The sequence below is a fragment of the Carettochelys insculpta genome, chromosome 2, assembly GCF_033958435.1.
Source record: "Carettochelys insculpta isolate YL-2023 chromosome 2, ASM3395843v1, whole genome shotgun sequence".
In the NCBI taxonomy this organism is placed as follows: Eukaryota; Metazoa; Chordata; order Testudines; family Carettochelyidae; genus Carettochelys; species Carettochelys insculpta.
In genome coordinates this window covers 144,640,586-144,663,939 of record NC_134138.1, presented here as the reverse complement: position 1 = coordinate 144,663,939, position 23,354 = coordinate 144,640,586, and the positions used below count along the sequence as shown (strand labels likewise).

General features: G+C 46.9%; 1 protein-coding gene across 9 annotated transcripts in view; it reads right to left on the bottom strand.

The window, feature by feature from the left end:
* CDH18 (cadherin 18) overlaps positions 1 to 23,354 on the bottom strand; it is a 1,028,199-nt gene that overhangs the window by 122,484 nt on the left and 882,361 nt on the right. Inside the window, exons 1-2 of one of the 9 annotated variants that reach the window (XM_074987819.1) lie at positions 5,620 to 6,257; positions 5,076 to 5,253 (exon numbers count right to left, since the gene is read on the bottom strand). The exons of the other annotated variants lie outside the window; for them this stretch is intronic. The gene's annotated coding sequence lies outside the window, so the exon portion shown is untranslated. Of the gene's footprint in view, positions 1 to 5,075; positions 5,254 to 5,619; positions 6,258 to 23,354 lie in introns of those variants that run through there. 9 annotated transcript variants of the gene reach the window in all.

Sequence of the window (23,354 nt, the reverse complement as noted above, 5' to 3'; positions counted from 1 at the left end):
ATATTAGAAAAAAAAAATTTCTGTCAGGTTGGTTAAGCACCAGAACAAATTCCATAGGGGGCTTGTGAAATCTCAGTCATCGGATAATTTTAAGATCAGGTTAGACAGACAGCCGGCAGGGATGGTCTAGCAATTACTCATTCTTGCCATGAGTTCAGGACTATATCATTTTTTGGTATCGCTCCCAGTCCTATAATTTACTTTCCAGTATGGTCAATCTGGTACCTTTAACAGAGCACACACTTTCTTCTTCCTGTTATTGCTCTTGGTTTACTGCCAAATATCTGTTGAGTCACAAAACTCTATGGGTGTGTCTACACTAGCCAGCTACTTCGAAGTAGCTGGCACAACGTCGAAATAGCACGCGTCACATCTACACGCGCCGTGTGCTATTTCGACGTTGAAATTGACGTTAGGCGGTGAGACGTTGAAATCGCTATGGGAATAGCGCCTTACTTTGATGTTCAATGTCAAAGTAGGGTGTGTGTAGACTATCCGTGTCCTGCTACTTCGAAATAGTGGGGTCCTCCATGGCGGCCATCAGCTGAGGGGTTGAGAGACGCTCTGTCCAGCCCCTGTGGGGCTCTATGGTCACCGCGTGCAGCAGCCCTAAGCCCAGGGCTTCTGGCTGCTGCTGCTGCAGCTGGGGGGCCACGCTGCATGCACAGGGTCTGCAACCAGTTCTCGGCTCTGTGGATCTTGTGCTGTGCAGGGCAAGTGTGTCTGGGAGGGGCCCTTTAAGGGAGTGGCTTGGGGCTTTGCTGGCTCCTTATTTTGATGGGGAGAGCTTGTGTGTGTGGACGCTCCACATTTCCTTCTGGGGCGGCTCCTGTCAATGTTCCCCGTCACTACTTCGACGTTGAACGTCGATGGTACCTGCTGTGGAGGACGTGTAGACGATACGCGTCGAAGTAGCCTACTTCGATGTCCTTACTTTGAAATAGGCTACTTCGACATAGTGTGCTAGTGTAGACGTAGCCTATGTGTTGAATAATAACAGAGAAGGAGCTGTGCTAGTCTATATACTATCAAAACAAAAAGCAATCAAGTAGCACTTTAAAGACTAGCAAAATAATTTATTAGGTGAGCTTTCGTGGGACAGACCCACTTCTTCAGACCAACTAATAAATTATTTTGCTAGTTGGTCTGAAGAAGTGGGCCTGTCCCACGAAAGCTCACCTAATAAATTATTTTGCAAGTCTTTAAAGGGCTACTTGACTGCTTTTGTTTTAACTCTATGTGTGTGCGCATGATTTCTATATAAACACTGTGACAGGATGAGATCAGTGCAGAGCAACTTCTAAGAGAAAAAGCAGCTTGAAACAGCCCTGGCTATCAGGCAGAGTGGGAGCAGTTGGGGAAGAGGCTTCCCTAAATCAATTAGGGCCAGCTGGTCCTACCTGAGGCTGCCTTTTATAAAAACTTTCCATCCAGCAGGGTGGAGGAGAGAGTGTAGGAGGAGGCTGGTAAGTCAGACAAACAAGGAGGGAGTTTGAGTGGTTCAGACACCCAATATTCACCCCAGGGACAGCAGAGGTTGGGAGCAGCTCCCGCAAGTAACCTAAGTACTCAACCAAAAGCTGAGGGGACTGGGGACTGACCCTGTTCGAATCAGGCAGGGCCCTTACCTGCTGCACTTTGGGCTTTGGAATCAAAACCTGCTCCCTGGGAGAGGCAACTGGACCCATGCTGCGGGACTGTGGCCAGAGCACAGAACTGGGGCCCAGGAGATACACAGACCCTGTCACAACATATTCAAATATAAGCACATGGAAACACATTTTAGGAAATGCACATATTATAAATCACTAGAAGAGGATAATAAAAAAGGCAATGGCAAAGGGTCTTTTGGTTTTTAGAACCAAAAGAGTGCTCTTCAGTAAAGGAAGCTGGGGATAATCATTATGACTAATCTGCAAAGCTGAATATTGTATTTTAATGATATTGGATACAGGAATTCTAAGAGAAAAATTAAATAAGAAAAGGAGAGAGGGAGATAGGTCAACCTGAAATAATAGCTACAAGGCAAGAATGTGATGAGCTGGTGAAATTTCGAAGCAAAATTAAGGATTATGGTAATTATTTTATAGGAAGAAGGAGAAATCAAAAAAAAAAAGAAAAGAAAGTGGACTCTCAAAACGAATCCATATAAGCCACTATGTTGTACCAAAAGCATTTTAGAAGCATCAGAGTACGTGAAGGTGTTAGAAGATGGAGATTATACATTATAAATTTAGAAGGAGGAGGATCCTTTTGAAATTTTCTTATCATTAAAATTAATATGGACCACATTCTTGACACTTGTGCCCATGTTATGAACTCTGATAAAAAGAATAGACACTCATCAGAGTTGTAACTACACATTTCTGAAAATTATTGCAATACGATATTTAAAATGTCAAAACACTTGAAAGAGCTCTCTAAGGATAATTCAGTACTGGTAGAACTAAAATGACATTCAGAAAATGTACTGAAACAAAGTGTTCAAAAGTAAACTTCAAAGAGACTCTAAGGGTCTACTCTGCCTGAATACAGGGTGAGAAATGCTTTTCAAGAATTTTACTATTCTACATAAACTTGACCTGCAGATGTGTCTGATATCTGCCCAGAAAGATATGAGACAATTGAAAAGTGCTAAGCACAGGTATTTAGATCAAGCCCAGTCCTTAAGAAGAGAGAGTTGAACAACTGAGTGTTAGGTTAGTTTTATTACTGACATATATTGAATTAGTAGATTCAGGTTGATTAATGGCTGTTCCTCTTAAATACTGTACAGTTTATTTCCAGACAACAGACATGGGCTAAGTCTATACTAGAATGCTACTTCAAAGTAGCATATTTCAAAGTAACAACATGGAAACACGCTACTATGATGCGTAAAGTCTACACAGCTGCCAGGGCCTACGATGTTGATATGCAACATTGAAGTAGAGACACAGTATGTCGAAAGGGGCCACTCCGGACATGGAAAGGGAGCGTCTACACACACAAGCAGCCCCTTTCAAAATAAGGGGACAGGAGAGCCCATGGACAGGGGGTCAAAGGGCAGACTAGCCCTTCCGGGGCAACATAAAGCCACTCCTTTAGAGGGCCTCTCCCAAACACACTCAGCCTGCACAGCATGAGTCCTGCGGAGGTGCCACCAGCTTCACAGACCCAGCACCCGCATAAATGGATACATAGCAGCAGCAGCAGCAGCTGGAAACCCTTCAAGCCATCACCCACGGAGCAGGCGCCCTGCTAGATGCTGCATGGGTGGCCGCTCAGCAGCTCCTGGAAGGGAAGCCCTTCCTGGGGGCAGAAGGGGACGCCCCAGACTATGGGGCCCTCCTGGTCCTTCACCGCCAGGTGTTCCACTGGCTCTGGAGCTACCTCACCAGCTCAGAGTGGTGGGAGCGCCTGGTTATGGGGGACTGGGACAATGACCAATGGCTGCGGAATTTATGCATGCCGTGGAAGACTTTTATGGAGCTCTGCCGGTGGCTGGCCCCTGCCCTGATGCACCAGGATACACGGATGCCGTGCTCCCTCACCGTCAAGAAAAGGGTCGCGATAGCTATCTGGAAGCTGGGCACTCCAGACAGGTACCGCTCCATGGGCCACCAATTTGGTGTGGGCAAGGCCTTGGTTCGGGCCATTGTGTTGGAGGTAAGGAGGCCTGGGCACACACTCACTGGGAGGGTGGGGGCCCTGGGAGGGAGGCTCAGGGAAGGGGGGGTCTGGGAGGGAGGGTGCACCCTGCAAACCCTCACAGGTGCCCATATCCCCTCCCTGCAGGTGGTGCGCATGCTCAAAAACCTGCTGCTCCAGAGGGTCATCTGAGTCAGGGACCTGGATGCGGCCGTTGCGGGCTTTGCTGCAATGGGGTTCCTGAACTGATCTGGGGCCCTCAATGGGACCTACATCCCTATCCGTGCCCTGGATTACAGCGGAGGACAATATGTAAACCGGAAGGGCTACCACTTGGTGGTCCTGCAGGCCATGGTGGACAGCTGGGCACAGTTCCAGGATGTATATAAGGGCTGGCCCGTCAGCACCCATGTCACCCGCGTGCTCCAGAACTCGTGTCTGTGTAGCTGGCTGGAGGTGGGGACCTAGTTCTTCCAGAGGGAGATCCTGCTGGAGGACACCACTGTGTCCCTCTGCCTGGTGGCAAATGCGTCCTACCCGTTCCAGCCCTGGCTCTTGTGCCCCTACATGGGCCACCTCAATGACAGCCAGGAGTGCTACAATGCCAAGCTGAACCAAGCCTGGCAGGTGGTTGAGCAGACCTTTGGGTGCCTAAAGGGCCATTGGCGCTGCCTCCTCACCCGCCTGGATGTGGGACTTCTGAACATCCCCCAGATTGTGGGTGCCTGCTGTACACTCCACAACCTGGTGGAAAGTAAGGGGGAGGCCTTTGTGCAGGGGTGGATGGCTGAGGCCTGCACAGGCTATCCCCAGCCAGCCACCGCCCCTAGCTGCCAGGCCCACCAGGAGGGGGTCAGGGTCTGGAAGGCCCTGTGGCAATATTTTGATTGGGGGCCCAGTGAGCACTGCCCTGGCCACCCCGGTGGGCCTCCTGCACACTGCTCCCACCACCTGTATACTGCCCCCCCAACAAGCACACATGACACAGGGGTTTGGGAACAATAAAACTGCAAATATATTGGTAACTGTTTGAACTGGTTGTGTATGATTCTGGAAGACAATGATCACAACTATATACATGGGGGGTGGGCACATGGCCAGCCTGACTATTGGCCCATCACTGCGGTGCTGGGGTGGAAGGGCATGACCCCTGCCAGGTCCAGGTCACAGGCTCCCTCCCTCGTTCAGCGTCCCCACCGAGGCCGGCTGGGAGCTGGAAGGACCAGGAGGTATGGCTAGGAAAGATCCTTGGCCTTCCTATCAGCCCCAGTGGGCTCCTGCCCTGCGGGGCTGGCAGGTGGGACAGCAAAGAGGGGCAGCCAGGCCACCAACTCCTCAAATGAGGAGGCCACCCAATTGAAGGTGGCCATGAAGGCCCCCCAGGCCTCCCAGTGCCAGGGAGCCTCCCCCTCCTCCAAACAGAGGCATTGCTCTGTGATCTCCACCTGGTGCTGGAGGGTTGCAAAGATGTCAGGTTTGATGGCTCCTTGCACCTGGCTTCGGTGGGGGCAGGCCAGTCCTGGCGCTGGTGGTTGGCCCAGTGGGCTGGCATGGTCCGACAACCCAGAGGGCCGTCTGGCACCATGGAAGTGGTGAGACTGTCCTGGCCCTCTGATGGTGTGGCTGCAGAAACAAGGGAAAGAGGAAGTAAGGCCGTGAGTACTGAGCGCAGCCTTGTTGCCCATGTCCCCATCCCCCCCATGGGCACTGGGTCCCCCCACCCCTGTTCCCCGACTGTGGGTGTGGTGTCCCTGTGGGGGACCCCTTTGTGTATTCTGCCCCCTCCCAGCCCTTCCTCTTGGGGGCAGGGCACAGTGCTGTCTACAGGAACAGGTGCTGATGGGCACTTGCGGCTGTGCTGCCATCCTGGGGGCCGTGGTCCAGCTGAGCTCTAGTGGGTTGGGGTCTGGCAGGGGTGTGGGGGCCCCCCATCCATGTATGATGCCCCCACCCTATGCTCCAAGGGTGTGTGCCCTGTGGGATACATACCTGAAAGTCCACCGCCGCAGTCGGGGGATGCCTGCAGGATGGATGCCTTGCTGGAGCTGCGAGAGGGGAGGTCGATCATGAGCTCCCCCTCCTCGCTTGACCCCTCTGCCTTGGGGGCTGGCTTCAGCTGTGGGCCCAGAGGTGCAGGCCTGGCCTCAGGACCAGGCTCCTCCTTTGAGACTTGCTGGGGCTCCTCAGACATGGTGTCAAGGATGGCCAGAGGGGAGGAGGTGCCCCGGGAAGCCCAGGATAGCCCTGAGCTCCCAGTAATAGGGGCAAGCAGCTTGAGTGGTCCCCAACCAAGTGCCCAAATCCCACACCCAGGTGTAACCCTGCTGTAGCTGCTTGACCTTACTCCTTATAGGGTCAGGAGTGTGGGCAGGGTGACCCCAGGCGGCCAGATGCATGGCCACTTGGGCGAAGGCAGACGTGTTGCGACGATTGCTCCCCATTACATGGAGCACAGAATCACAGGGCTGAAAGGGACCTCAGGAGGTCACCTAGTCAGCCCCCTCATCCCAGCCAGGAACTTGCACAGCTGGGACTTAAAAACCTCAAGGGATGGAGAATCCATCACCTCTCTAGGCAACGCATTCCAATGCTTCACCACCTTCCTAGTGAAGTAGTTTTTCCTAATATCCAGCCTCCTCCTCTCCCTCTTCAACTTCAGACCATTACTCCTTGTTCTGCCATCTGACACCACTGAGAACAGTTTCTCACCCTCCTCTTTAGAGCTTCTCTTCAGTAAGTCGAAGGCTGCTATTAAATCACCCCTAAGTCTTCTCTTCTGTAAATTAAACAAGCCCAAATCCCTCAGCCTCCTCCTCACCCCAGAGCCCCAGCAGGTCCCTGAACTTGGCCTCAGTCCATGAAGGACCCAACTTCCTGCCCTCCTGGCTGGAGGCCTGTGAGCCATGAGGTTGGTCCGACGGGGAGCCTGGGGACTGCTCGCCCGGCTTCTGGCTGGCCATGGCACTTGGAGGCTGCAGGATGTGTTACTGGGGCCTGCAAAGTGGCTGCGTGTGATGGCTGCTGCCTGCATGCTCTCAGCTTCCTGCCACGAGGTTTCCTGGTCCATACAGCTTTAAGAGCTATGAAGGCAGAGATCATAGAGCCCCACAGGTGCTGCACAGCATGTCTACGCATCCCAGCTGATTGCCGCTATGGCGGACCCCGCTAGTTCGAAGAAGCGGGACGTGGATTGGCTACACATGTCCTTCTTCAATGTTAGATGTCGAAAGAGGGCACTCTTCCCACCTTCTCATAGGAATAGCGATTTCGATGTCTCCGTGCCTAACTTTGATTTCAATTTCAAAGTAGTGCACAGTGTGTGTAGACGCAACGCATGCTACTTCAAAGGTGAGCCTGCTACTTCAAAATAGCTGGCTAGTGTAGACGCCATGATGACTAAGGGCTCCTCCCCCTTCCACATGTGGCCACTGTTTTCCTGCTGCAGCTGTCCCCAGTGGTCACTCTGTAGAATTGCTGTTCTCTGTGGACCCCAACGGTGAGTCTGATGTGTGTTGTCTCTCCTGTCAGAGCTCCTCCCTTCCCACGTTCTGGGATATCACGGGATTTTAAGTATTTCACACATTCCAGGCACAACTAAACATTGACCTTGGTTTAAGTTAGAGCAAGAGGAAGCTGCATACCAAATGTCGTGGTCATAGCTCTTATGTTTTAAACAGAGTTCTTGAACAAACAGAGCACCAGACGGCCAAACTCTAAAATATATAGTAGTTTTTTTTTTTTATTTATCCTTTTTGTATTGTGATGCTTGTCTTGAAAAAAAATTGTTGGTCTGCCTGCTATTTGTTTCTCTGTGCTCTAATTTTAGTCACCTGGGACAAATGTATCACATGCTTAGCCCACTAACTAACATGTGAAACACCCCTTTCACAATGACCCTAAGAGCACAACTTTTGCTTTGATCATCTGGAAGTGCAGCCTTTGGGTGTCTGAAAATGCTAGCTGTAATGTAACAGACACCAACACAATCCTCAATACTTAAGAATTTTTCTGCAGACATGGAAACTCTGGAGACCGTGGATGTCTTGGCTCATTTTTCAAAACAATTTTCTTTGTAAGGAACTGGACATGTGACTATTAAACACCTTTTACATTGTGCTATAGTAAGGTAACAATAATAACTTTTGAAAAATAGTATTTTGTTTATTCAGATCATTACTGTCAGGCTGCTCCTTAAAATCTTGACTGTAGGAAGGAGCAACCTAGACCACAGAACATACTTCCTAAAATATTTCTTGGAGTTCAGGTGTATGGCATGCTGCCTTTTCATTTTTTCACTTGCAACACAAAAGAATTGGGTGATTATCTGCATATCCCATCATCCAACAGTAAGTAGTACTTTCTTCTCTTACTCCTATTTTGTATCTATTGTTACAGGTGAATAAGTATTTCAGAACTTCATTGGCATTACGTTGTCAATAAATAAGTGATGGAAGAAAACTAACAGGTGTATGACAAAGATCCCATGACTGGATCTTGCCCATATCCCTGCTACTGTAGTATGGTTTAGTATATTTTATGCAGGAGTGTCTGGTAGACCTATATTTTAAATTATTTGGGTATGGAGCTTCTTCTTCTTCCCCTTGGGAGAGCACTGTCCAAATAAACAGTCCTTGGCTTACATCTACACTAGGGGAAAACTTCAAAATGACCATGCTAATAGCCAAATGGGAGAATACTACATTACATTAGCATGCTGCTGGCTGTGGCACTTTGAAAGTGCTGCACTTCGGTCATGTGTGGCTTGTCTACACTCGGGTCCTTATCCAAAGGACCCTGCAAACATTGAAATCCCCTTATTCCTATCAGCGGCTGGCAGCATGCCTCATTTCAGTGCCTCACTAGTATTCTCCAATTTGGCCATTTCCAAGTTTTCCCCTAGTGTAGACATAGCCCTTACGTCTATTTTTCCTGTGCTCAATTATGTATCATAACTACTAATTATACTACAGTACACCTTGAATGTCCTAAATTGTTTCTTCCACCCATATGAATTTATCTTCTTAAAATATGATGTAATTTTACCATTCAGTGATAGGAAGCATAGGGTTTTAACAGATAGAAAGAGGAATGAATTCTTAATAAATGTTCTTTATGAGATTACCTTACTTGCACAAAGTAACTATCCAGCTGCCTATATCAGAGGTTCTCAACCTGTGATCCATATATCTGTAGTGGTTCAGGAAGCATGTTGTGGATAGTTAACGAGCAGTGTTTCTCCACCTTAGTTACAGCTACTGAAGCACATTAAAAAACTAAAAATTGATTAAATGCTACGTGCTATTCAAGCAATATAAATTGAAAGTTAACCTTAAAAGAAACAAAGACACCCTAAAATAATGTGTAATGAAGTCACCCAACCAAAATTTGATTTGGCCTTGGCAAGAAGCCCCACAGCAACTATAGCAGTGTTTTGGATCCCAGGATACACTGACTTGTATAAATGTTAAACTACTTCGTACTTTTTTTTCTCATGGTGTACACTTTAGTTACTATCAGAGGGGTAGCCGTGTTAGTCTGGATCTGTAACAGCAACGAGGGGTCCTGTGGCACCTTACAGACTAACAGAAAAGTTTTGAGCATGAGCTTTCGTGAGCACAGACTCACATCTGATGAAGTGAGTCTGTGCTCACGAAAGCTCATGCTCAAAACTTTTTTGTTAGTCTATAAGGTGCCACAGGACCCTTTGTTGCTGTTACTTTAGTTACTGTGGCCACAGGCTGACAATCTTTGCTAAAGGTAGGATGTGACTTCACTCACTTTACGATCACATCGAGACAGTGTTGATTTTGGGAAGACTCACCTTAATTGGAGGGACAATCTGCACCGAGGTAGCTGCCCTGACTTGAGTGGCGCTATCATTTTAAATGATACAAAATGGTACAATTTATGTTCTACCAATTTGTAAAATCACACCATTCTTTCATACTTTTTTCCTCAGGGTGTCACTACAGTGCAGCTACGGAGGCTACAGACTGCCAGCTATTGTGAATGGCTGCATGTCCCTTCAGACATACTGAAAACAAAAGAAATGAATAAAAATGCAACTATTTTAACTGGGGGAAACCTCAGGCTCATTAAGAACTCCAGACAGTGCTTTCATTTTGAACCAGGACAACTGCATGAGTTTCTCTGAAGAACGTTTTTTTCCCTTTCTTTTTAGTTTCTGTTTCATGAGATGCATTCAGCAATGACAAATGACAGAAAAATAGCATTAAACCTAGAAAAAAACCCCAAAAAGATATTTTCAAAACTATCCACTGACAATGAGCTACTCAAAGATTCATGTGAAAAGGTAAATATGAGCTGAAATGCACTTCTGGACTTGAGCCAGTAGTTCTGAGACAATTTTCTGAGCACTGTGATGAACTTTAAAGAACACTTACACTATGTTCTCTGAATAGTAACAGAGAGGAAGCCGTGCTAGTCTATACACTATCAAAACAAAAAGCAGTCAAGTAGCACTTTAAAGACTAGCAAAATACTATGTATGTATAGTATGTGTGTTACTGAAGAAGAATTTTCGCACCGTTCTGGAAAGAGAAGCAGCCGAGCTGGCTTTTATATTCAAATTCGGCACATTAACACATGGTTTAAATCGTGATGGGAATTTTCTGAGTCACTATAGGGGCTCGTCTGCATACTTGGCTCAATCTAATTCTTGAACTTCCCCCCCACCCCTCCACTCTCTGATTTGTTCACCTTGATTATCCTTTTTGGATTTGTCCTCCTTGCTTACTGTTTTTGGTTCTCTGTGTCTTAAATATTGAGTCTGGTCTGGTCTGGCTATGGTCTGAAGAAGTGGGTCTGTCCCACGAAAGCTCATCACCTAATAAATTATTTTGCTAGTCTTTAAAGTGCTACTTGACTGATTTATGTTGTCTGAGAGTAAATCAGATTTTGATGCTTTTGTAAAGTCTGAATTTGTTTCTTATTTTTGGTTTTGCATCCTATGGGTTTATTGTTAGTTTGCTGCTAACAAATATACAGTTTTCACTGACGCTCTGTCTGCATTAGAGGGTTTTGTTGACAAAACCTGCAGAGCATCCACATTCCCAAGGTGTCCTCTCATCAGTAAATCGACAGACTGTGGGACTTTTGTTGACAGCATTATCCCAAATCCCAGGAGGAAGAACAGCTCTGTCAACATAGATTTGTCAACAGAAAGCCAGTCTGGGTGTTCCAGAGGGCTTTCTGTCAACAGAAGAGGCATCTGGGGCTCTGTGCAGGTTCCCCAGGGGACACCCTGTCCATAGCAAGCAGAGCTCTATGGTCCCTGCCTCCGGGCATTCTTAAAGCCTCAGGGAGCCTGGAAAACCCTGTGGCAGGAAGCTGAATGATGGAGCAGCAGCATGCTGCACAGCTCCCTTCAGCATGCTCCCAGCCACCCAGCCAGCAGCCTGGCAGAGGCACAGACGCCATGAGATCTCCTGGGGGTATGAAAAAGAGGGGCCCCAGGAGTCACCCCAGGACATGAAGCATTGGGTCCCCTTCTGGACCAGGGCCAAGGTGCAGGCCTTGTTGGCCTTTTGGGGCGAGAAAGAACTCTCCTTGACCCCAAGGACAAGTTCTGCAATGCCTCCAAGGAGCACATGTTGGCCAAGGTGAAAGTGCTCCAAGTCTATAACGCAGTCTGCAATGCCAGCTGGAGATCTGGGGCAGGACCCACGACCTGCCCCACTACAGGCAGCTGCACCAGCTGCTGGGGCCAGATGACATATCCCCTCTGCCTGCCCCTGTTGAGACACCCACAGCTGCAGCCTGAGGAGGAGGAGCATCACCCCAGGACCCAGCCCCTCTGGAGCCGGAGTCAGACACCAGGTCTCCAGCAAGCAGAAGCACTCTCGTCATCGCCCTCAAGTCGGGGCCCTCCAACAAGGCCACCTCCAGGGCGTCCCCAGAGCTGGGGGAGTGCACCTCTGTTAGGTACCTTGTGCGTTGCACACCCCAGGGCATGGGAGGTGGGTGCAGATGGGTGTGCTGCAAGCATCACCAGGCCAGCTCGGGCAGGACCTCGCACTGCGGTCCCGGCACCTAGAACAACGTGCAAGATAGGATATCACAAGTGGAACCAGCAGGCAGCATCTGGACATGGGGGCCAGCTTGCTGCCAGCTTCATAGGAGACTGGATAAGCCCCAAGCCCCTGCCAGGGCTGGAAGCAGGCTAGCCCCATGGGAGTGTGGGTCCCAGAACATGGGCATGCCCACAGGCAGGAGTCAGCCTGTCAGTGTACCACTTCATAAGCCAGGGCATGCGGGGGTATGCTGTGTCCCCCACGATGCATAGTGGCAGGTGGCATATGCATGTCCTTGACTGCCAGCTCCCAGACGGTGATGAAGGTGTCTGCCTCATCCTCCAGCACAGGCTGGAAATGTGGAACACGCAGGTGTCATGTGCCTGGCCTGACCACCCAACATATACATCTATGAAGTGTTCATGGTGGTTGGTTAGGGCCAGCAGCACCAGGGACAAGAACCCCTTTCAGTTTATATATTTGGCCACTTTGCGGTTTGGGGGCATGGATCGGGATGCAGATCCTGTTGATAGCCTGTTGCTCTGTCACTATGACTAGCTAGAAAACACTGTGTCTCTCAGCAAGTGTTAGAGCCCTGCTGTAGCAGCTGTGCTGTCCCACGTGCAGGTAGGCAAGCCTCAGCATGGGCAGGGAACAGGCATCTGGGAGGGCCCCCTAAGGGTGCATTGCGTCCCACAAGGGATTACCGGCCACATGACCCTGTCTGATGGTATTCCGGGGGCTTTTCTTTTGAGAGAGTAGCTGGCTGCTCTCTGTCAACAAAGCAGGACATTTTTTCACTCCAGTTTGCAGTTTGATTGTGATCCATCAACAGAAGTTTTGTTGGAAGATATCTTCTGACAGAAACTTCTGCTGACAGATCACTCTAGTCATGACATAGCCTGAATCTGAGACTGTTTCAGCTCTTTACGCTCAACCCCAAAATTAAAGTAGTAAGTTTTTTTCTTTTAAAACCAGCTTATCTCATTAAAACCTAACATTGATTTCAACCCTGGTGAGCAAATTAGTACAAGGTAATATTGATTTTATATTCCCTATGTTATTCAGATTGCTAGAGGAAGTATGTGCAAAAAAGTTCTGAATTCTTCATGTAACATAGCAAAGACTTGTTCCAAATTCTACAGGAAATCCACAACAGAGACATCCGGGGACTGTATTCTATAACTTGGTGCATCAGGGTAGAAACCTGCACCCACTTGGGGCACCACATTAAAATGGAGGTCCTGGGAGTGTACAGAGTTACACTTGCATAGTCTTGCTGCAGGCACAAGGACCATGATGGTAACTGTGCTTCTGGGTAACATGGAGCTTACATTTATGCCATTGAGCTTTCTAGAGGATGCCTGTTAGTCTTCTGCTCTAGCTAGAATCTTTATCCCTATTTGTCAGACATGAGTGTGTAGTATTTGCTGAAACATATTCATTTATCTTCAACATAGATTCTGGGAAACGTTGGACATGGGAGCAGTCTCTGTGAATAATTTATGTTGGGTATGGAAAAGCACATAGATGACTGTCAATGAAACAATAAAAATATTGAAAAACCATTGGTTCGAACTGCTGCTTACAAACAGGGAGGAACTACAAGGGAAGGTAGAGGTGGGTGACAACCTGGGAAGCAGTGATCATGAGATGGTAGACTTCAGGATCCTGACCAAAGGAAGGAAAGAGTGCAATAAATTACACACCTTGGACTTCAGAAAAGCAGACTTTGACTCCTTCAGGAACCTGATGGTCAGGATCCCCTAGGATGCTACCGTGAAGGGAAAAGGAGTCCAGGAAAACTGGCAGTATTTTAAAGAAGACCTGTTGAAGGTGCAGAAATAAACCGTCCCGATGCACAGCAAGGGAAGTAAATATGGTAGGAGACCAGACTGGCTTACTGGGGAAATCCTTGGAAAACTTAGGCACAAAAAGGGAGCTTACAAAAACTGGAAACTTGGACAGATATCTAGGGAGGGATGTAAAGGTATAGCTTGAGAATGTAGGGCAGTTATCAGGAAAGCGAAAGCGCAACTGGAATTGCGACTTGCAAGGAATGTAAAGGATAACAAGAAAAATTTCTACAGGCATGTTAGCAAAAAGAAGGTGATCAGAGAGGGCGTGGGGCCCCTACTAGATGAGGGACGTAACCCAGTGACAGATGATGTAGGGAAAGCTGAAGAAATTAATGCTTTCCTTGCCTCTGTCTTCACGGACAAGGACAGCTCCCGGACTAATGCGATAAGTGATGCATTGTGGGCTGAAGGTGGACAGCCTTTGGTGGGGAAAGAACAGGTTAGGAGCTATCTAAAAAAGCTAAATGTACATAAATCCATGGGCCTGGACCTAATTCATCTGAGGGTTCTGAGGGAGTTGGTGTATGTCATTGACGAGCCCTTCGCCGTTATCTCTGAAAAGTCGTGGAGATTGGGAGAGATCCCGTATGATTGGAAAAAGGCAAATGTAGAGCCCATCTTTAAAAAAGGGAAGAAGCATGATCTAGGGAACTATAGGCCAGTCAGTCTTACATCAGTCCCTGGAAAAATCATGGAGGGGCTCCTCAAGGAAGTCATTTTGAGGCACTTGGAGGTGAGGAAAATGATCAGGAATAGTCAGCATGGATTCAGGACGGGCAAGTCATGCCTGACCAATCTGATTAGTTTCTACAATGAGGTAACTGGTTCTATGGATAGGGCAAAATCAATGGCTGTGATTTATCTTGACTTTAGTAAAGCTTTTGATACAGTCTCCCACAATCTTCTTGTCAGCAAGTTAAAGGAATGTGGATTGGGTAAATGGATGGTAAAATGGACAGAAAGCTGGCTAGAAGGTCGAGCCCAGAGGGTAGTGATCAATGGCTTGATGTCAGGATGGTGGTTGGTTTTTAGTGGAGTGCCCCAAGATTCGGTTCTGGGTCCTGTTCTGTTCAACATATTTATCAATGAGCTGGATGAGGGGTTGGATTGCACCCTCAGCAAGTTTGCGGATGACACTAAGCTATGGGGAGAGGTAGATATGCTGGAGGGTAGGGATAGGGTCCAGAGTGACTTAGACAAATTGGAAGACTGGGCTGCAAGAAACCTGATGAGGTTCAATAAGGACAAGTGCAAACTCCTGCACTTGGGCCGGAAGAATCCCAAGCATTGTTACAGGCTGGGGTCCAACTGGCTCGGTAGTAATTCTGCAGAACAGGACCTGGGAGTTGCAGTGGATGAGAAGATGGACATGAGTCAACAGTGTGCCGTTATAGTCAAGAAGGCTAATGGCATATTAGGTTGCATCAAGAGGAGCATTGACAGTAGATCCAAAGAAGTGATTGTTCCTCTTTATTCAGCTTTGGTGAGGCTGCATGTGGAGTACTGTGTCCAGTTCTGGGCCCCCAGTTATAAGAAGAATGTGGATACACTGGACAGGGTCCAGCAGAGGGTGACCAAAATAATTAGGGGGCTGGAGCATATGACTTGTGAAGAAAGGTTGAGGGGATTGGGACTGTTTAGTCTGCAGAAGAGAAGACTGAGGGGGGACTTGATAACAGCCTTCAACCTTCTGAAGGGAGGTTGCAAAGAGGCTGGAGGGAGGCTGTTCACAGTGGTCACAGGTGGCAGAACACAGAACAATGGTCTCAAGTTGCAGCTGGGAAGGTCCAGGTTGAAAATTAGGAAAAAGTTTTTCATTAGGAGAGTGGTAAAGCATTGGAATGGTCTACCCAGGGAAGCAGTGGAGTCTCCATCCCTGGAGATGTTTAAGTCTCGCCTTGACAAAGCCCTGGCTGGGCTGATCTGATGGGTTTGGTCCTGCTTAGAGCAGGGGGCTGTACTCAATGGCTTTTTTAGGTCTCTTCCAGCTCTATTGTTCTGTGATTCTATGATTCATCTGGCTAATGTTGTGGATGTGGGAATACCACCATCCCATTAGGCTCTATGGATAAAGAAAACATTTTTCACAAGAATTTATTTGTATTTAAATTTAAAGGAGCTGGGGATTACAGTGGATAGGAAGCTGGATTTGAGTCAACAGTGTGCCCTTGTAGCCAAGAAGGCTATAGCATATTGGGGCGCATTAGTAGGAACATTTCCAGCAGATCTAGAGAAGTGATTGCTCCCCTTGATTCAGTGTTGGTGAGGCTAGCCCTGGAGTACGACATCCTATTATGAGCCCTCCATTACAAAAAGGATGTGGACAAACTGAAGAGAGTCTAGTCAAGGGCAGTAAAAATGATTAGGGGGCTGGAGCACATGACTTATAAGGAGAGGTTGAGAGATCTGGCCTATAGAAGAGAAGAGTGTGTGTGTGTGTGTGGAGAGGGGAGGGGAGGATTTAATAGGAGCCTTCAAACACCTGGAGGGAGGTTCCAAAGAGGATGAAGACAGGCAATTCTCAGCATTGACAGATGATGGAATGAGGATCAATGATATGAAGTTGCAGTGGGAGAGGTCTAGGTTGGATATTAAGAAAAACTATTTCACTATGAGGGCGGTGAAGCACCAGAATGCTTTACCTAAGGAGGTGGTGGATTCTCAGTCCCTAGAAGTGTTTAAGTCACAGCTTGACTAGGCTCTGTTTTGCATGATTGAATTGGGATTGGTCCTGGTTTCAAGCAAGTGGTTGGACTCAATGACCTCCTGAGGTCTCTTGCAACCCCATGGCTCTTTAAATCTCTTTGGTTATGTTACCTACACTTTTATGTTTGATTTTCCTGAACATTTGTTTGACCCAGCTGTAAGATCACACAAACTACTCTTGGAATTTGAGTATTAAACTTACTTTCCAGGGGTATTTACAATAAAAAGCTGATGATACGAATTGCACTTATCTAACCAAAGAACAGAGACAACACTAAGCAACAAATACAGTTAAGCAATGAATCTCAAGAAGAAGTGCTGTTTGGGGAAGGGAACAGTGTGGACAGAAGGAGAGCAACAGGATTTGTGTGTGTCTCATGTGCCAAACAGAAGGTCTAAAACAAGGAGGCCCCCATAGGGAGAAGCAGCTGAGAACCTGTCTGAAGTCTGGAATGGAGAGGCAGACTGAAGACACCCCACAACAGGATTCCGTAGGAGCAATCAGGGAGGAATCTCCGGCAGACAACCCTGGAGCTGGACCCATTACCATTGTTGTCCAGAGCTCTACAGGATAGTAAGTACTGGGGCTTGTGTATTTGCCTTGGGAAGGTTGTTGCTCTGCATGGCTTTGCAGACAATGGCAGAAAAAAATGGCAAACCATGGCAGGGAGGAGGTTTGGGAAAGGTTACTTGAAACAAAGATGACTGGGAATAACCAAGACTGGACTGCAAGTTCACCCAGGAATCCTGAACTGTGGATGCAGATGAATTGCTCAGTATCTGTTCTTTGAGACGGTGGAACCACTGGGCCTATACAGACTTGTATTGAATGTAACCATGCTTTACTGCTTCCCCTGTCCCCCAGCCCCCATTGTATTATAAATATTTTCCTTTCCTATATTAATTATTTCTTCCAATGTCTGTGTTACTTTGCAGGGAGGAGGAACTGGAACTGGAGGTAGAAGGTATTTCTCTGCGGTAGTCCTCTGCACACTTCTTCTTGGCCAAAGCTGCCTGCAGAGCAAACTGTCTTGGTCACAATGTCATAAAAGCTACAATCATAAATCTGACTGTGACCTCTCTGGAATGCTGTTGGATTGGGCCAAAAACTACATCCCATCTCCTAATCACAGAAAGCCATGAAACCAGAAAGAATTCAGCAACCTGCCTCTCCAACAACATTCGTTACTTAGAGTTATTGTTATGAGGTTAGAATACCAGCATCCATCCTTACATGGGTACATACATGGAGAGCACAAGAAGTTGTCAGTGGGAGTTAAGGCTACCAGAATCATGCAGGATGAAGCCCACTGAAATCGCTAGCTAGTTCAATCCGATCCTATTTAGGAAACAAAAACCCGCTCTGTTAAGTCTTACAAAAGGCTGAAAACAGATCAGACTTCTTTCTTAGATTGGCCTACAAAATAAAGGCTTGTGAACCAAATTTTACATATATATATATATATATATATATATATATATATATATATATATACACATACACATACACATACACACATGCATCCTTCAGTCTGCATAGACTATGGATCACGCCCTTTAAAGTTTCAATTGAGGACTTCATTTACAGCGTCTATTGTGACTATGAAGACCCACACGAGAGTGACAGTCCTTGCTGCATCTGTTGCAGATGTAGTGGGTGTCTGGCAAGTCCTTATTGTGCTTTCTGTGCGCTCGCTTCTCCTCTGCTAGCTGTCTGATCCTCATCTCGCCCTTCTGAAGGCCCTTGTGTAACCCCTGCCTCCATCTGCTGCGGTCATCTGCTAGTTCTTCCCAGTTGTCCAGCTCGATGTCTACCTCCCTGAGGTCTCTCTTGCAGACATCTTTGTAGCGCAACTGGGGGTGTCCGGGAGGTCTTTTGCCAGAGGCTAGCTCATCATACAGGATGTCTTTTGGAATCCTTCCATCATTCATCCTGTGGACGTGGCCAAGCCAGCGGAGTTGATGCTGCCTGAGGAGGGTGTGCATGTTTGGGATTCCAGCTTGCTCGAGGATGGCGGTGTTGGTCACTCTGTCCTTCCATGATATTCCAAGGATGCACCTGAGGCAGCGCAAGTGGAAGACGTTCAGCCTCTTTTCCTGGCGGGCATACAGGGTCCAAGTCTTGCTGCCATAAAGGAGGGTGCTGAGAATGCAGGCTCTGTAGACTTGCATTTTGGTGTGAGTGTACAGCTTGTTGTTATTCCACACTCTCTTGCTGAGTCTGGACAGAGTTGTGGCCGCTTTTCCAATCCTCCTATTTAGCTCAGTGTCCAACAACAGGGTGTCAGTGATGGTGGACCCAAGGTAAATGAACTCGTGGACGACCTCTAACGTATAGTTGTCAATGCTGATTGATGGGGATTCAGCAACATCCTGACAGAGTACGTTTGTCTTCTTTAGGCTGATGGTAAGCCCAAAGTCCTTGCACGCTTTGGAGAACAGATCCAGTAGTTTTTGAAGCTGGTCTTCTGTGTGAGACACTACAGCAGCATCGCCTGCGAACAGCATGTCTCTGATGAGGACTTCTCACACCTTAGACTTAGCTTTCAGCCTTGCATGGTTAAACAGTTTCCCATCAGATCTTGTGTGCAGCAAGATGCCCTCTGTTGGGGACCCAAAGGCATGCTTCAGGAGGAGCGCGAAGAAGATCCCGAACAACGTCGGAGCAAGCACGCATCCTTGTTTGACGCCGCTCCTGATTCTGACAGCATCAACTTAGAAGTGAATGCTATCGAAGCATTGTTCCAGATCCCTATATCAGTCTTTAACTTAATTAATTTTTGTTTTTTTGGAAAATGAAATGAAAATGTACATGCTTCATTTAAACCATTGCTCTGGGGTGGAGCAGGGGAAGGGAGGTTCAGTTTGCAGGCTGCCTGGGGAAAGAGAACTGTCCCAGCCCTCCCTCACTGCAGCAGCTAAGGGCCAAGGGAGAAGCACCTGTCCATGGCTGCAGCAGCTCCCCCAGACACAGCCAGGGGAGTGGTGAATGTCTTGCCACCAGGGCAGGTCCAGATTCTCTCACCCCCTGTGCTGCCCAGCCAGAGTGATGAATTCATTAAACTGTCCACTTTCAACTGTCTCCCTAGTAAAGGAGAACAGGCATCATTTACCCTGTACTATTTGAGGGGGTGAGCTGCAGCACCACCTACACCCTTCTCCATAGTACCTGGGTGCCTTGGGATAGGAGGCTCAAGCTGTCCAGAACAGGGGTAGAGGACACCAACAGCCAACCCTGGTCACCTGCCTGGTGATTCTGTCTCTTTTCTGTGTGGTTTTATAAGATGAAATCCAGTTCAGGCACATCCTACTCTCCTGGCACAAATATACCCTTAGCTTGCTTTAAGGTATGATAAGAGGAAATAGCATACCAAACTGGTGGTCCTAGCTCTTAGCATTTAGGAGAAGTTCTTGAACAGTGACAGAGATACAGATGTGGAGATAAATGCTCTCAAATATATAGCAGATTTATAACAGTCATGCTTTGTCCTTAACATTTTATTTTATGCTATAGAAACTAATGGATTTGTCAAATTATAAGGTCTAAAGTACATTTTATATAACAAATTAAACTGATCAAAGTCCATAAGGGAATGCCAGGTGAAGTCTTGAGAGGCAGTGGACCAGGAAACAGTCTCAGACCGGAACACAGCCTCCTCTTGCCTGTGGGGCCAGTGGAAGATCAGGCCAATCAACACTTATCAGGCGGTGCTCATATAGTTGCAGAATGAGTCCCTGAACACAAGTTCATTGTTGAAGAATAGTTTCTGGACTCTACAGTGTAGTAAGACTATCAGAAAAAAAATGCATTGGTTTCTCTTCAACTTGTTTCCTTGGTCAACGTTTGCACTTACAAACAACCAGATTTGTCAGATGAAACCAGCACATGTTCTTATGACCCTGATGAAGGAGGAAAAAAAGGATCAAACTAAATAGCAAATGACATAAAAGAAACCCTTATCGAATGAAGGCTGAGACCACAGAATGTTACTAAGGATATATGATGTAGCTTTCATCTTTCCATAGATAACGTGAAAGTGTTAAACAATGGGGCGGCTGTCTTAACAATTTTATGGACATGAAAATGAATTAATGATCTCAGATTACATTGAAAAGGGTGTGTATTTTGCCTGTAGAAAGCACAGCATAAATATTTATCACTACAAGACTTTTAAAAAGCATTATGACTGGATGGTTGTTTTTTATATAACATTAATTGTCAGGGAATTTTATCCTTCCTTGGAGCTTTGTGATCTCAACTCTTCCTTATAAATGTTCTCCTTTAAATAGCCTAATGTATTTCCCAAAGGGAGTATCTATAGCTGGTAGCCCATTATGCTCTAGAGTGGCTCTTATTAATGCCTGAGTCTAGATTACCACACTTTTACTGGCCCTGAGCCAACCTGCCATCAAAAGTAGGTTTAATGATGCAATTTTGATCTCAAAATCTCTTAAATAATTTTTACAATACGATGGTGTCAATGCATTTCCTATTAGTTATTTGACTGTGACTTTGTATACCATTGCAGTTCCATGCAGCTATACACCAAGGTTAAACAGAGGCTGTGCCTGCTCACTCATTCTGTTGTAAAATATGCAGCAATGAAGAGTTTTTACCAGGGAGGCAGTAGGAGGAAAGGCTCTGGCAGGGGGAAGCAAAGAGACACTACAGTGATTAAAAAAGCCCAGCCCTTAGCTGTGTACAAAGCCATATAAAGGTGTATCTATTAGAGGCTCAGGCAGATTAGTCACCCTGCGTTACCCCTCTAAGCAGTGCATCATCGTCTCTTACTTTCTGGATTGTCATCTTGCCATAGTGAGCAGGATTGCATGTTCCAATGAACTTGAGAGTGATACTGTAGGGAATCTCATTCTCCTGGCAGGGTCACCCAGGGTGGCCAGATCCAGAGGTGGGATTCTGAGGAAGAATGATCCTAAAAGTCCTCAGGCAGAGGATAGCAAGTGTAATGATACAATGGCTGTGAAAGCGGATGAAGGCTGCAGCAGACAGAATCATTGCGGATCCTATGCCATTGGACCTGGGTTTTCTGTCCCTTAAGGAATGTGTGGTGGCTGCTCTGCAACAGTCCCCCACCATGTTAAAAGAAATCACACACAGGTGTCTTCTTATGTGTGCTACTCTCCTAAGTTTAAGCCCAACAGTGACTGGCCAACAGCAAGAGGAGCAGGATTGTGAAATCTGGAAGCTTTTAGTCCTGGACCAGCACGTAGTGGTGAATGTATGTATCCGTTGTTCTGTTTCAAGGACCAACGTGGTAGAAAGATCCAGCAGCTGCATCTGTGATTTATTTAGGATCTACTCTGCTCACCCTGCATGGGAAGAGATCTAGAAAAGATGCCTTTAAATGTAGTCCACCTCAATTTCCCGGACTGGATAACTGCGTTCAGTGGGTTCACCTCTCTGTGGTAAAAATCAAAGGGCCAACTTTAGAATACAGAATATTCAGACTCTAATGGACAATCCAGACAGTGGGCAACCCGAAAGATGCACAGCAACTATTGCTCACTAATGTGATGATTCAACATCGATTGAGCTGCCCTGGCAGAAATGTGTAGATCAGAACAATAGCTAAGAGAAGAAGGCAGAAGGTACCACCTTTTTCTGGAAAGGAACCCCAAAGGAAAATCTTAGATTGAATCCTTGCAAACTGACTCCTACCACCCTCAGAAGAAATTCTCCCAGAATCCCTATGTGGCTTCTGACCATTCCAAGAAACAGTGGACATGATCTTCACTGCCAAGCAACTACAAGAAAAAAGGTTGTAAAGAAAACCAAGCCTTAGACATGAGTTTCATCAGGCTGACCAAAGCATTTGAGTCAATCAATCACAGTGCCCATGGACCATCCTCTCAAGGATCAGTTGCCTCCAAAAATCATTAGCATCTTGAAGCTGCTTCATGACTGTCACAGTACTGAGCTACAACAGATCCCAAAGTGACCCCTTCAAGGTCAAAATGGGAGTCATACAAGGCTGCATCATTAGCCCAGCGCTGTTCTGCATCTTCATGACCCTTCACCGCATTGATGGGAAGCTTCCACACGGTGTGAAGATTGTCTATAAAATGAATGGGAAGCTTTGAATCTCAGGAAACTGCAGGCTAAAAGTAAGACTTGCACAACCTTGATCATGGAGCTCCAGTATGTGGATGACATTGTGGTTGCTACTCTTTCTCCCAAAGCCCCTCTGACCATCTTAAGGTCACTAAAGCTTATGAGAATCGTGGCCTCACCCTGAATATCAAAAAGATATTCAGGTGCTCCACCCTCACTCTCCACTGGGACAATCTCATGTACCCTGTATTGAAGTCAACAGAGAACTAGTGGAAAATGTGGAGCATTTCCTGTACCTTGGAAGTCTTCTTTCCACTGAAGTCATCGTTGATGTGGAAATACAGCATCATCTGAGCTGTGCAAGCTCTGTTTTTATCCATCTGTGACAAAGGGTCTTTGAGAACCAGGACATCTATGCCAAGACAAAGCTCCTTGCATACTGCACAGTGGTCATTCCAATGCTACTGTATGCATGTGAAACCTGGACAACATACACGTGTCATTTGAAGGCACTTGAACAATATCATCAATGCTGACTCAGGAGAATCCTACATGTCCCCTGGGAGGACTGGCACATAAACACTAGCATTCTGAAAGAGTCAAACATGAGCAGCATTGAAGCCGTTATCATTGCCAACAACTTCTTTGGATGGGTCATGTGGTCCATATCCCTGATCAGTATCTCCCAAAACAGAGTCTGTATTTTGAGTTGAAAAAGGTACATCATCAACTTCAACACTTGGGATAACTTTGCCCGGGGCCAGTCCCTGTGGAGTGCGGTAATCCATGAGGAGGTGGCACCATTTAAGAGGTCCCACTGCAGTGCAGACAAGGAGAAGCTGGAAAAAGCATCAAAAACTGCCCTGTGCTCCTCCAACAGCCACCAACACCTGCCTGTTCCATGATAAGTTCTGCAGCTCCAGAATTGGGCTGGTCAGCCATCAATGGACTCACAAACAAAAGGAGGACATGGAGACATCCTAGCTACTGTTGAATGATCATCAAGAAGCATCATCATCTACTCTACCATTTACATGCATGGTAGCCGTGCAG